Genomic DNA, 14424 nt, shown 5'->3' with positions numbered 1-14424 from the left:
ATTCTTTCCACATCATGTAGCATACATAGTAAGTAATCAGTACAGTAATTAAATGCACAGTGAGAGGTGGTGGTGGTTCATTCATTAAAGGCAAAATGGGAAGAAAATGTTGGGCTAGAAGATAGAAATCCCTGCAGATTTTGCAATGAAAGTTAATTTATTATGAATTAAAACGATGACTGGGTTTCCCCTTAAGTACTGAGTATTACTTATGGAGGTTTCTATGTTGCTGGCACAATGCAGCACACCGTGGGAGCACAAATTTTGTTGCAGGAACAAGCGACCTAAATTGGCTATTACAGATAATAATTGCATGAGATAGTCAAAGAAAGGGAGAGCTTAATTCAGGCTATAGTTATCTCGCAGGGTTTCTTAAAGTGTTGGCATTGGAGCTAGACTTGATTATGTGTGATTAAATTGGCACAAGAAAAGGAATACTAGATGAGAAGAGCAAAATCACCTAATTTTAAAAGAAAGGAAAACATTGAGACTCAGGTTAGACGCTAAACAAATTCTTCACACTCCTGGATTAAACATGTCAGATTTCCTCTTGGTCTTCTCGAGTTGAGCGGGTGGATGTGCCAATACTTCGTAGTGAGTTTTGGGCGGGCCACCTGTGAGAGGACAGGAACCCAACCCAGAGCTCCCGGAGTTTCTCTCTTACATCTGCTGACGTGCGGTGGCCTCAATTCTTAGGGCAGGAAAATAACTAAACATAGGCAAAGGAGATCCTAAGACGCCGAGAGGCAAAATATCATCTGCACATTTTTTGTGCAAACTTGTCAGGGGGAGCATAAGAAGCAGCACCCAGCTGCTTCAATCAACCTCTCAGAGTTTTCTAAGAAGTGCTCAGAGAAACACAAAACCATGTCTGCTACAGAGAAAGGAAAATATGAAGATACAGGAAAGGTGGACAGGGCCCGTTAACAAAGAGAAATGAAAACATATATCCCTCCTAAAAGGGAGATAAAAAAAGAAGTTCAAGGATCCCAATGCACCCAAGAGGCCTCCTTAGGCCTTTTTCCTGTTCTGCTCTGAGTATCGCTCAAAAAATAAGTAGAACATCCTCGCCTGTCCATTGGTGATGTTGCAAAGAAACTGGGAGAGATGTGGAATGACACTGCAGCAGATGACAAGCAGTCTTATGAAAAGAACACTGCGAAGCTGAAGGAAAAATATGAAAAGGATATTGCTGCATGTCGAGCTAAAGGAAAGCCTGATGCAGCAAAAAAAAAAAAAAAAAAAGGGAGTTGACAAGGCTGAAAGAAGCAAGAAAAAGAAGGAAGAGGAGGAGGATGAGGAAGATGAAGAGGATGATGATGAGGTGGAAGATGATGAAAATGAAGATGAAGAAGATGATGAATATGTTGGTTCTAGTGTAGTTTTTTTCTTTTTTCTTTGTCTATAAAGCATTTGACCCCCTGTACACAATTCACTCCTTTTAAGGAAAAAAAATTGAAATGTAAGGCTGTGTAAGATTTGTTTTTAAACAAAGAAAATGTCAGATTCCTCAAGCAGTTTTTTCTCACCCATAGAGTTCATGATATGACGATTCCCTAAGAAAAGGTAAGAATCTGGCAATAAAATCTCAAAGCTTTTAGGATTAGCAAACCGCCTTTACAAGCCAGAAGCCATTTAACTATGGTTGTTGACTCCAGCAGCCTCTTCTGTAGGAATCGTGTAAATGAAACCTGCTGCCATATATATTAAAATTTCCTGGAGAATCTGTCATATATCAGGCACCCAGGAAGGAGCACTGGCATGAGACTGAGTTATAAAATATTTAATGGTAAAGGGAAATTGCAGGAAGAATGCAGTGGTGTTTGAAAGGGAAACAAACCATTTCTCAGCTGGCAAGAGGCAAAGATAGCTTTCTCCCTGCTGCCAAAGATCAGACAATTGTTCACTTTGCTGGCATGGGAGAAATGGGGAGTATAGGGCAAGGATTTTAAAAGTTCAATTGATTCGTGGGGCTGCTGTGAGAACTGACAGTTCTTGATGTATCCCAGAGCCATTAATTCTTGCAGCAAATGTAAAAAGGGCCCTTGTTAAAGTTGCATGACATATCTGCCACGTTGCAGTTTGAAATGCTGCTTTTAAAAACTGTTTCAGCTTATTTAAACCTGAATGGGACATAGCTTGTTCGGTGGAAATGCATTTATTTGGGAATTGCAGAGCTTATCCTAAACTAAATCTATTTCCTTCAACCTGCATGCCAACACTTGCATATTACAAACTGCTTTAAACTATGATAATGATTATAGCAGCAACTGTCACTGGAGCCCTTGGCTTATGCTAGGTTCTGTTCTATGTGCTTCATAGACACTATCTCTGCACCTCACATCACTTTCCTGAAATGGCCTATTTTATATTACCAGCTATCTCTAAATTCAATAGTTTTTTTTTTTTTTTTTTCCTTGAAATTCTCAAAAGCATCTGACACTCATAACAACTCTCGCCTTTGTGAAAACCTTTCTTTCCTTGGCATCCATGTTATCACATGGTCTTGATTTTCCTCTTGATCTTTGACTTTCACCAACTCAGTATCATCTAATCTATATTTAAATGCTGGATTACTTAGGACTGGCCTGCAAATAACTCCGAGCATATACTTAACATCATGCTCAGTGTTTTCCTTTAGCTGTCTTTTTGACCTCAAATTAACACACTATGAATTTGTGATACTTTTGTTATCTTCTTTTTTAAAAAAAACAAATAGAGAGATTGAGTCTTTACTTAGTTTACTTAGTTTACTTCTTTGGCCTAAATGTTCATGGCTCTTAGCTGGGAGCTTCTGAATACAAACAAATGCAGCTTAACTGACTCTATTGTGCTCGTTCCCACAGGTCACATTTTTATTTCTGTTTGTTTGTTTCATTATCATTTATTCTTTAGGTGAGTGCTATTCTCTGTGTGGCCCTCGAATTAGCAGCCTCAGAACTATCTTCGAGTGAGAATATTAGAAATGTAAAGCATGGACTCTATCCATGACCTACTGCACCAGAAACGTTAGAGGTGGGTTCTGGATGCTTCTGTAGAAAGCTTTCCAGGTCATTCTCATATACCCTAAACTCTAGCTGGCCTGAGTGATCCACTCTGTTATCTGCATGCCAATAACCTAAATTTTATACATCCACCTCACAGGTTTCTCTGAATTCCAGTCTCCCTACCTCTGCCCTCTTGATGGTCATCCCAAAAGCACCTCAGAAACTGCTTATAGAAAATGGAATTCTTGCTCTTCCTCAACAAACCTGTTCTTCCTTTAGCACTCCCAGTTTCAGTTAATGTGACCCCACCAATCCCATTGCCCAGGCCAGAAACCTAGCAGCCATTCTCTTGATCCTGCATATACAATCACAAAATACTGTTGATTCTAGCTCCTAAATATCTTTTGAATCTACCACTTTTTCTTTCTCCACTTACCTGGAATATTCCTTATAGACCTGTTTATGTGCGTGCTAGCAACCCTAAAATGAATTATTTACAGTAACATCAGTTTCTATAATATTTGCAAAAAAAAAAAAACAAACAAAAAAAAAACACGTAGCAATCAGTCACTGCTGTTCAGAAAATCATGTCATGGCTTTTCTTGTCTTTTATGGTGAAGACCAAAATCTTCCCAAGCCCTCTGGGTCTCTCAGTCCTCATCTCATACATAATAACTGCCCCCTACTTTCAATACACAAGCCACAATCGTTCAAATTTCCGATGTCCCCTCAGGCCTTTGCACATGCTTTGCTCTGCAGGGAGCTACCTTGCACCCCCACACTCCCACAGTTGTCCACAGATTTCAACCAGAGAACATATTACAAGACAGAGGAAACTTCAGCAAAAAATAAATTCTCATTGGATATTTCTGTTCTCTACAAAACTCTCTACAGTGTTGTCCAGTAAAGGCTTTCTTCTCTGGGTCCCCATTACCATTTACGTCGCAGACCTACTCCCTTCTCTTTCTGCTCTTTGTCTCTCATTGTTTCTGTCAAAGCAATGACTGCTACTCATAGTCTTGAGCCACAGATAACACATATGTCTGGGAAGCCTAGCCTTTGAGATGATTTGTCAAAGTCTAACAAAAATGAGCCACACCCTATGGGATATTCTTAAACTTGCTACTAAAAATAATAACTTTCATATATCTGTGTGTGTGGATGTGTGCATGTATGTGGGTATATGTATTCCTAATAACTAACCCATCACCTGATATCCAATAGTTAGTCAATAAACACTTACTGAATGAATATCCTCACACTAACCCTGATTGTGGACTTTTATCTATTGTAGATGAGATTTTCAGTATACCCATAGTTCTCACAAAACAGCCTTCCTGGGAGTTTGACCTACTCTATAGGCTAAGAAAATCAGGTGTATATTAAGGATTGAATGCTATGTATAAGTGAAGACAATTTTAGAGTAGCCTAAAAATCCGATATGATAGAGGACTAACGGGGCTTGCCATTCAGAGAGAGTAGCAGCTACTTACCTCACACAGGTCAGAAGCACATATTTAGACATTTTTGTGGTTTCAGAGGGACCTTATCTCTGCCTGGTTCCATAAAAAGTCATGAAGTTGGTTGTGTATGCTTATTTAGAAATATTATGATATGGATTACAGCAGGGTCATTTTCCACTTGTTCAAATGTTACCTTACTTACATATGAGCAGTGAGTAGCATGTATGTAGAAACCCCAGTGCCTTCTGCTAAGAAGAGAACATGACCATTTGTAGATTGATCTTAAACTCCAAAGAGAAGAGAACTGAATCTATGTTGGTGGGGCCCTTTTAATGCTTCTCCAGCACAGGTGGACCTCAGCTAATAGACCGATTCTATCTTCTGAATCAGGTACATTGGGAGACTTGAAAGAGATGTCATCATAGACTTGAATTACATGGCCTTTCTTCCTCTGACCGTATGTTTCCTAAGCAATTTTCCATTTGAAATTTGATTTCCAGTGTTAATTTGGATGCTATCCATGGTAGGGATGGTGTTTTCTTCTCTACAACATCTTTATTTCCCAGGTGTTTCTTCATATGAAACTTTTAGAGGATAAAAGTTTCTCACACATAGCCACAGCCTTCTGTCTCCCTGTACCTCACCTCACACTGGTGACTACTGCTAGCTCAAGAGTTAACACACCCACCTCAATAATAACATGTGAGCTCCCTTTATCCTGTGGCTAAAACTCCACTGGGTCTTCATTACACAAGATTAACAAACAATTCAGCAATTCCCCACACAAGCCATCAGAGAAGGCTCTCTGGGACTGTACTTCCTAGTGTCTCTCTCAGTTTCCTTGAGCTCCAATAATACTAGAACACATATGGCCACTTTTAGACTCTGTGAGTTTAAATGTGCTATTCCCTTTACCTTATACACAGCTAAATGTCTCTGCCTAACAAATAAATTCTAATTGTTTCAGATTTATGTGAAATGTAAGCACATACTGAAGTCTTCTCTAACTCCTCAGGTTAGAAGTGGCTGAAAGTACTCAGAGCTCCAAGTACACTTCCTATTCATCTGTAATACTGTGATGATCACTCTGAATTGCAATTTAACTGTTTACAAGTTCGTTCTCCATCCTCTTCTTAAACTAGATTATGGGTTCTTAGGGACTAGCAAATGAACCTCTGTATCACCATAATTTATCACAAAGCCTGACACACAGTAAGTGCTTAATGCATGCTTTCTGTGAATAGTATCATAATGGTTATAACAATGATTATACCAACATTACAGGCATATACAAAACTGCAGGATGATAAGATAACAGCACCTTGTTGCTCCAATCTATAATAATGTTTTTGGAAATGAATGATGAAAAACATATCTGTATTTCTGTGAACATACCTGAGACTGATTAATAATCAAGGATTTTTATATGTTCATGAATTCCATATGAAAAATAAAGCAGTTTTTATTAAATGAGTATTAATGTGTTTGTTTACTCAAGAATTTTCTCCCACATCCAAATTTCTTGTCTGGAAAGCATGTGTGGATGTGATGTTCAACATATTTAATAAGTCCTGTGGAAATTACAGGACTAATCAGAATAAATCTGTATAGCCATATGAGAGAAGCAGGGTCCTGGAGGTCCCTCTGGGGCTGTACGTTAACTCTTGTTTCTGGATTAACACTGAGGAGGTTTGAAAAGCCAGGCATCCAGTGTGGCATGGTTGGGGGGTGGGGGACATTTTCCAGGGGGATTTGAGCAGTGGTCATTTGAATATTGACTATTTCTTAATAGTCAATATAATTAATAGAGCACACTGCTGTACATCAGGTCTTCTCTCATGATATAAATCTGTCTTTAGTATAATTTGAAGCTAGGTTATGTTCTGGTTGCTTAGGGCTGCTTTGGCTATTCAAGCCCTTTTCTGGTTCCATAAGAATTTTAGGATTTTTTCTTTCTAATTCTGTGAAAAATGACATTGGTAATGTATTGGAATGGTGTTGAATATGTACATTGCTTTGGGTAGTATAGTCATTTTATTGATATTGATTCTTCAAATCCATGAGCATGGGGTGATTTTCCATTTGTTTGTGTCATCTATGATTAGTGTTTTGCAGTTCTCCTTGTAAAGATCTTTCACTTCCTTCATTAAATGTATGCCTATGTATTTTTTTTTGGTAACAATTGTGAATGGGATTGAGATCTTGATTTGGTTCTCAGCTTGACTATTATTACTGGTGTTTAGCAATGCCACAGATATTTGCATGTTGACTTTGTATCCTGAAAATTTACTGAAAACATGTATCAAATTTAGGGCTCTCAATGCTATAGTAACCAAAACAGTATGGCATTGGTATAAAAATAGACATATAGATAAATGGTACAGCATGGAGAACTCATAAATAAAGCCACATACCTATGACCAGCTGACCTTTGACTAAGTCAACAAAAACATATACTAGGGAGAGGACACTCTATTAAACAAATAGTGCTGGAAAATTGGATAACCATATGCGGATGAATGAAACTATATCCATATCTCTTTCCATATACAAAAATTAACTGAAGATAATTCAGCATTTAAATGTTCCAGGCATGGTGGTCCATGCCCCTAATCCCAGCACTTTGGGAGCCTGAGGTAGATGGAACTCCCGACTCACCTGAGGTCAGGATTTCAAGATCAGCCTGAACAATATGAAGAAACCCCATCTCTATGAAAAATACAAAATTAGCTCAGTGTGGTGGCACATCCCTGAAATCTCAGCTACTCAGGAGTCTGAGGCAGGAAAATTGCTTGAATCCAGGAGGTAGAGGTTGTGGTGAACCAAGATCACACCACTGCACTCCCACCAAAAATTAAAAAAAAAAAAAAAAAGACTTAAATATATGACCTGAAACTGTAAAAATCCTAGAAGAAAACCTAGGAAAAACTCTACTGAACATTGGCCAAGACAAAGAATTTATGACCAACTCTTCAAAAGCAAACATCATAAAAACAAAAATATATAAATGAGAGTTAATTAAAGGAAAAAGCTTCTGCACAGCAAAATAAACAATCAACAGAGTAAACAAACAACCTACAGAATGGGAAAAATATCTGACAAAGGGCTAATATCCAGAATCTACAAGGAACTGAAACAACTCAACAAAAAAATAAATAAATAACTCCATTAAAAAGTGGGCAAAACACATGAACAGACATTTTTTAAAAGAAAATATACAAGCAACCAATAACATATGAAAAACATTCTCAACATCATTAATCATCAGATAAATGCAAATTAAAATCACCGTGAGATACCATCTTACATCATCAGCCAGAATGGTTAATATTAAAAAGTCAAGAAACAACAGATATTGTGAGGATGTGGAGAAAAGAGAATGCAAATACACTGCTGATGGGAGTGTAAATTAGCACAACCTTTATGGAAAACAGTATGGAGATTAATCCAAGAACTAAAAATAGAACTACCATTTGATCTAGTAATCCCACTACTGAGTATATACCCAATGATATACCAATCATTATATAAAAAAGATATCTGTAATTGTATTTTTCTGGCAGCACTATTTACAGTACCAAAGATAGGGAATCAACTTAAGTGTCCACTAATAGATAAATGGATAGCTGGATAAAGAAAATTTGTGTGTGTGTGTGTGTGTGTGTGTGTGTCTGTGTGTGTGTAAAATATAATATACTGTGTGTACACATATGTACACATATATGTAACAAATGCCATATTCCATACATAGATCATATACACAAACCAGAAATACCATATACCATAGATTCCATAAAGCAGTACTCAGCCATGAAAAAGAAATCACATATTTTGCTGCAAAGATTTATAAAATCTAGGACTCCCAAGGCTTAGTAACCAAAACACCATGGCACTGGTATAAAAATAGATATATAGATCAATGGAACCCATTAGAGGAACTGGAGGCAATTATCGTAAGTAAAATAACTAAAAAACAGAAAGTCAGATACTTTATGTTCTTGCTTATAAGGGGGAGCTAAACAGAGTACACATGGATATATAGCAGTAAATAATATACATTGGAGATTATAAAAGATGGGAGCATGGGAGGAAAGAAAGGGTTGAAAAACTACCTATTGGGTTACCAAATCACCTTTTGGGTGATGGGTACACTAAAAGCCCAGACTCTACCACTATGCAATACATTAATGTAAGAAATCTGAACTTGTACTCCCTAAATCTACAAAAATGAAACATATACATATGCACATATATAAAATAAATCTGCTCTTAGGACTTATAGTTTTAACAATTCAAACCAGCAACCTTAGGATAAGAGAAACTTTATAAGTCAGCATGTAATAATAATGCTTGGAATAAACTCATTAATCCAACGTAAAGATCATTTTCATTTTATTGAAGAGAAATTGAATTATGAAGGTATCACACGACAGTCTTATTATTTAACACCTTATCCATAGAAAGGCAGGGAAAAGCCAGAGAAGCCCATTCCATAAAGAAATCTCTTTAATAGTCTGCTTTTTTAACTGTGCTGAGTTTTGGACTCTTAAGCTACATATATTCGAGTCTCTCCTTGCCAAACACTCTATCACTCCAGAGTAAGTAAACATAAAAGCAATTAAAAGGCACCATTTTTTAGCAGTTCACATCCTGGAACCCATCTACACAACACCATTTTTAAAACATTTTGATTTTTAATTTTTTGGGGTACATAGAAGGTGTATATATTCATGGGATACATGAAATGCCTTGATACGGTTATGCAATGCATAATAATCACATCATGGAAAATGGGGTATCCATCTACTCAAGCATACTTTATGTTATAAACAATCCTATTACGCTCTTAGTTATTTAACGTGTATAATTAAGTTATTATTGACTAAAGTCACCCTGTTGTGCTATCAAATAATAGGTCTTATTCCTTCTATTTTTTTGTGCCCATTAACCACAAAAATAGGGAACGTTTCACGAATTTGCATGTCATCCCTGTGCAGGGCCATGACGATCTTCTCTGTATTGTTCCCATTTTAGTACATGTGCTGCCAAAGCGAGCACCCAACACCCTTTTTTTTTTTTTTTTTTTAGCACACTCTAAAATACACTTCAAGGTAGGTATTGCAGGGAGGTAGGTGGATACAAAAATAAAGGCAGTGCTTGACTCTGGGAATTTCTATTACTTTCTCTTTCAAATGTTCTTTTCATTCCATTATGGTTTTGAATTAATGTCTAAACATTGACTTGATTTTTCAAATTCCTTCATGAAAATGAATATCAATGACTTAAATTACTTAAAAATCTTTTTTCCCCTTTATAGTCTTAGCTTGTATTTGAACTATTTATTCGAGTGTGCAGAAATCCAAGCAGTTTCTTCTCTGCGGGAAGCATAAAGAAGGCTTAGGAATTGCAACACAAGAGCCTGGCCTGAAGCCCTGCTTATGCATTTGCTAACTATGTCAAGTATCATGATAGAAGTAGAAAATGTATTCCAGGAGTGGAAGAGTTCGTGGAAAGGACAGTTTTGTCAGCAACGGTGTGGCGGCTCTGCATTTTATGCAAGAGAGGCTCAGAGAGTGGGTTGAGGTGGGAACTAGACATATCTTAATGCAGCCTTTGCATAGGAAACATGTTTTTACTTCTATGGTGTTCTCATTTGGATGGGTTGAGAAACTGAGATTATAACAAGACTAATTCTAACACTAGCCCCAGCCACCACCTCCAGATTCTTAGAATCTTATCTGCAAACCACAGTTCAAAAAAAGTCAATCAAGAGAAGTTTCCCCCTCAAAAAAAAGCAAGCCAACTGTCAAAGACACTTTAGAGAGTATTCACTCTGGCTGACTGGAAAAGTTATGAAAATTATATTAAAGACCCTTAAAAGATGAATAGTTGTTTAAGTAAAAGGACTATGTATATTTAAGCTGTCTTGTATCTCCAGCCCCAACCCTAGATGGCATTTGATCGATGCAAGACAGAAAATAAAAGAAATGCTAAATCAGGTGGAAAAGGATACAGCTTCCTAGATATCATGGCACATGAGAAGTACACACAAGCAAGAGAGGAAATGCAAGCAACCACAGTGTTAAGGACCAAGAAGACCAAAAGGGACACCAGGAATACATTAAAAGCCAAAAGAGCACTTGGAAGGTTAAGATATTTGAACTTCAACATGTTCAACTTAAAAATATATAAATTTAAAAATCATTTTAAAGAGAGATAGTTACTGATATGGTTTGGCTGTATCTCCACCCAAATCTCATCTTGAATTGCAATCTCTATAATCTCCAAGTGTGGAAAGGACATGATGGGAGGCAACTGAATCACGGAGGCGGCTTTCCCCATGCTGTTCTCATGATAGTGAGTGAGTTTTCACAAGATCTGATAGTTTTATAAGCCTCTGGCATTTATTCTGCTGGCACTCATTCTCTCTCCTGCTGCCCTGTGAAGAGGTGGCTTCCACCATGATTGCAAGTTTCCTGAGGACTCCCCAGCTATGCAAAACTGTGAGTCAAGTAAGCCTCTTTTCTTTATAAATTACTCAGTCTTAGGTATTTTTTCCTAATGGTGTGAGAATAGACTAATACAGTTACTGACTAAACTACAGAAAATCAAGAATGTAGCATTAACCTCTAAAATGTCACATTTGTTTAAAACAGACAACTAGAATGTATTCAGTCAGTATGTCATTTATCATTTTGAAAACATTCAGGTCTTAGGAATACGCAATCAGATTATGAAACAATTACATTGTTCTCCAAATCTTCTGGCATAAAGTACCCAATACATCAATCATTTCACATCCTTGAAGAAGTCTCATCCTCTGCACCTGTTCATCTTCATGACAGTGTTGGTGTCATCTTAAGCAAAAGTGGGAAAGGCTTGTTTCTTGGTACTACATTGGGATTCTTTGTTTTGATCTCAGATGAAATTTATTGTGCTGAGTTCTAAATATCCAACTCAATGCTTTGAAATGTACTTTTGCATATCTGAGTTTGCATTACTACTTTAATACTTGCTGGCATTTTGAACATGAATAAGTTGAATATGTGAAAGCATACAATTCATGGGGTTTCATGAAGCCAAAAAGAGAAAGGAAGACAATGTGTGGTAGTGGGTTTTTCACAGTGCTTGACACCAAACACATCTTCGCCTTCTTTACTAAATAAGTCAGCACATATTTATTGAGTATCAACTGTGTATCTGATTCTGTAATATCTCTGTGTGATGCCAATTAAAGTCATTTATTTAACAATCTATCACTAAGTATCTACAATAAGACTGCTGAGTACTGTACTGATTCCTGGGGTGGGAAGTGAGGTAATCAGTTCAGATAATAAGGCACATGGCTGCGTCCCAGGAACAACAAGGCAAGCGTGACTGTCAGGTACCCAATCTACACTCTGCTAAGTACTGGGCAGGGAAGAGTGATGTCTAGGTGACTAATATACTTATAATGCCTAATCCTTGCTAACCTCTAAGCACTTGTTTAGAGACACTGGATGTGGTTATAGCATTTTAAAAGATAAATAAGCCCTCCATAAGGCAGTTCATGGATTTCTCATATGCTATTACATTGACTAGATCAATAAAGGGTGGGATGCCCCCATCAATCGCTAGTAACATGATGATCTCACAAGTGCATTACCTACAACTTGACTATCACATTGACTTCAGAAAGAGAATGGAGGCTTTTTTGCATTATTCCACAAATATTTTTATGTTTTTTTTTCCAAAGAGGAGAGAGACTCACATTACGCTTTATTCAGTCATGTTTGTCTTACTCATCTCTGACAGCGTACGTGAAAGATATATATATGGAACAAAGGGAAGGTTTGTGGATCTTATTTGACTCTTGGCTTAACCATAGCCAACTGTGTTTCAGCAGGTTCTTAATTTATCTGAATCTTATTTATGTAATGTGATTAAAATCTTAATTATCATTCATTTTGAGTTTAAAGGCCCCAATGCATTATAGACATGCAGTATTAATTTTATCATGCATCTTCTCTGCTTTAAAATTTCTCTTTCTATTTGAATAGACATTTTTCCAAAGAATGCATACATATGTACATCCAACAAACACATGAAAAGATGTCCAAAATTGTTAGTTTTTATGTAAAATAAAATCAAACCTACAATGAAATATCACTTTACATCCATTTGAACAGACAACAACAAGTATTGGCAAGAATGCAGAGAAACAGAAACACTCAGACCATGCTAGGGAAAGTAAAATGGTACAGCAGCTGTAGAAAAGTTTGATCATTCCTCAAGATGTTAAACAGAGTTACCATATGACCAAGCAATTCCACTCCTCACGTAAGAGTTTTGAAAACAAATGTTCATAATTGTTTATGAGTGTTTACATAAATATTATTCATAGTAGCCAAAGCAACTCCATTGTACACCAAGTGATGAATAAACAAAAGTAGAAAAAAGTAGTACATCTATACAATGGAATATTATTCACTAATAAAAGACATTAGTTTCCGATTCATGCTACAGCATGGGTGAACCTTGAAAGCATTATGCTCAGTGAAAGAAGGGAGACATAAGTCTAAATATTACATAATCCCATTTATAGGAAATGTCCAGAATAGGCAAATCCACAGAGACATAAAATAAATCAGTGGTTGCCAGAAGCAGGAAGGAAGAATGAAACTCTGTGTTCCTTTCTTTTAACCTTGGTTTCCTATAAACCCTCTTTTATGTTTCCAGTTTAGTAAAAAGTAAAAGGGGACAAAAATGGCTCAATAGTGAGGATTCTGCAAATAAATAACAGTCAATTTCATGTTAATGCCATTTGAGGAAAAAAAAGAAGAAAAATCCTCATGTACCACCCCAAAAGTGATTGCCTTATTAACAAATTTGACTCCCAGACCTTTGTTTCAGGAAAAGTATTATTGAGAAAATTGGTCCATTCTCTGTGATTGCTGGAAAGCAATTAAAACAAAAATCAAAGAGCTATAAAGCATCTGTTCATTTCCCATTCTTATCTCTCCATTTGCAGAACTAAGAGCTATAAATTATAGTGCTTGTGGATCATTCAATATTTTCAGTATGAAAGACAATGGTGGTCTTTAGCCTGGCCAACATGGAAAAACCCTGTCTCTAGTAAAAATACAAAAATTAGCCAGGCATGGTGGCAGGCACCTGTAATTCCAGCTACTTGGGAGGCTGAGGCAGGAGAATCACTTGAACCAGGGAGGCAGAAGTTGCAGTCAGCCAAGATCATACCACTGCACTTCAGTCTGAGCAACAGAGCAAGACTCTGTCAAAAAAAAAAAGAAGAATAAAGAAAGATAATGGTAGTCTTTGAAAGTTATTGCTGAGAAAATTTGGAATTTTCAACAGAAATTCCAATTTAAGTACAGATAATAGGCTAGAAATCTACTATCCAACTTTGCCTCTCTGATGATGGAAGCCATGTGCTTCCACCATCCTTTGCATTGATTGAAGTCGTTTCCCAATCTGCACCACAAAGTAGGAACATAGTAATTTTCCTTGATATCTTAAAAAGTTTGCAAGGGTACATTCTCTGTCTCTTCCACACTGCACTCCATATCTCCTTTTCTCTTCTACTGGTGTGACTTTGTATTTGTACATACCTAGCAAAATGAGTTTTTACTCATCTACCTGGCAAACCCTTCTACCGAGAATCAGATTTAGTTCATATAGAGAAGGGTTCAGTATGCTATGGTCCCAGGCCCAAATTTGGTCTGCCACTTATATTTGTAATTAAAATTTTGCTGAAACAGTGCTAAACTCATCTGTTTATGCATGTCTATGGCTTTTTGAGCTCCAATGAGTTGAGTAGTTGTGAAAGAAACCACATGACCCATAAATCCTAAATGTATATTATTTGACCTTTTATAGAATTTACCAACCCTTTATATGAAACATTACTGGGGAAGGTGGCTTTCTCACAGATTACGTATTTGAACTACTAGGCATTTTTGGCGTTTATTTCAGTG

The 14424-nt window shown here is 36.9% G+C and overlaps 1 protein-coding gene and 1 non-coding gene across 8 annotated transcripts in view; both read right to left on the bottom strand.

Annotated features, from left to right (window-relative positions):
* NRG3 (neuregulin 3) overlaps positions 1 to 14424 on the bottom strand; it is a 1107214-nt gene that overhangs the window by 642683 nt on the left and 450107 nt on the right. The window lies entirely within an intron of this gene.
* Positions 9403 to 9508, bottom strand: LOC116537221. Its single transcript, XR_004263025.1, has one exon. It is a non-coding gene; the product is annotated as a U6 spliceosomal RNA (small nuclear RNA).

This window comes from Sapajus apella, unplaced genomic scaffold (assembly GCF_009761245.1).
Source record: "Sapajus apella isolate SASKATOON/1434 unplaced genomic scaffold, GSC_monkey_1.0 scaffold107, whole genome shotgun sequence".
Lineage (NCBI taxonomy): Eukaryota > Metazoa > Chordata > Mammalia > Primates > Cebidae > Sapajus > Sapajus apella.
The sequence above is the reverse complement of the archived record's forward strand: the minus strand, read 5'-3'. Positions and strand labels throughout refer to the sequence as shown.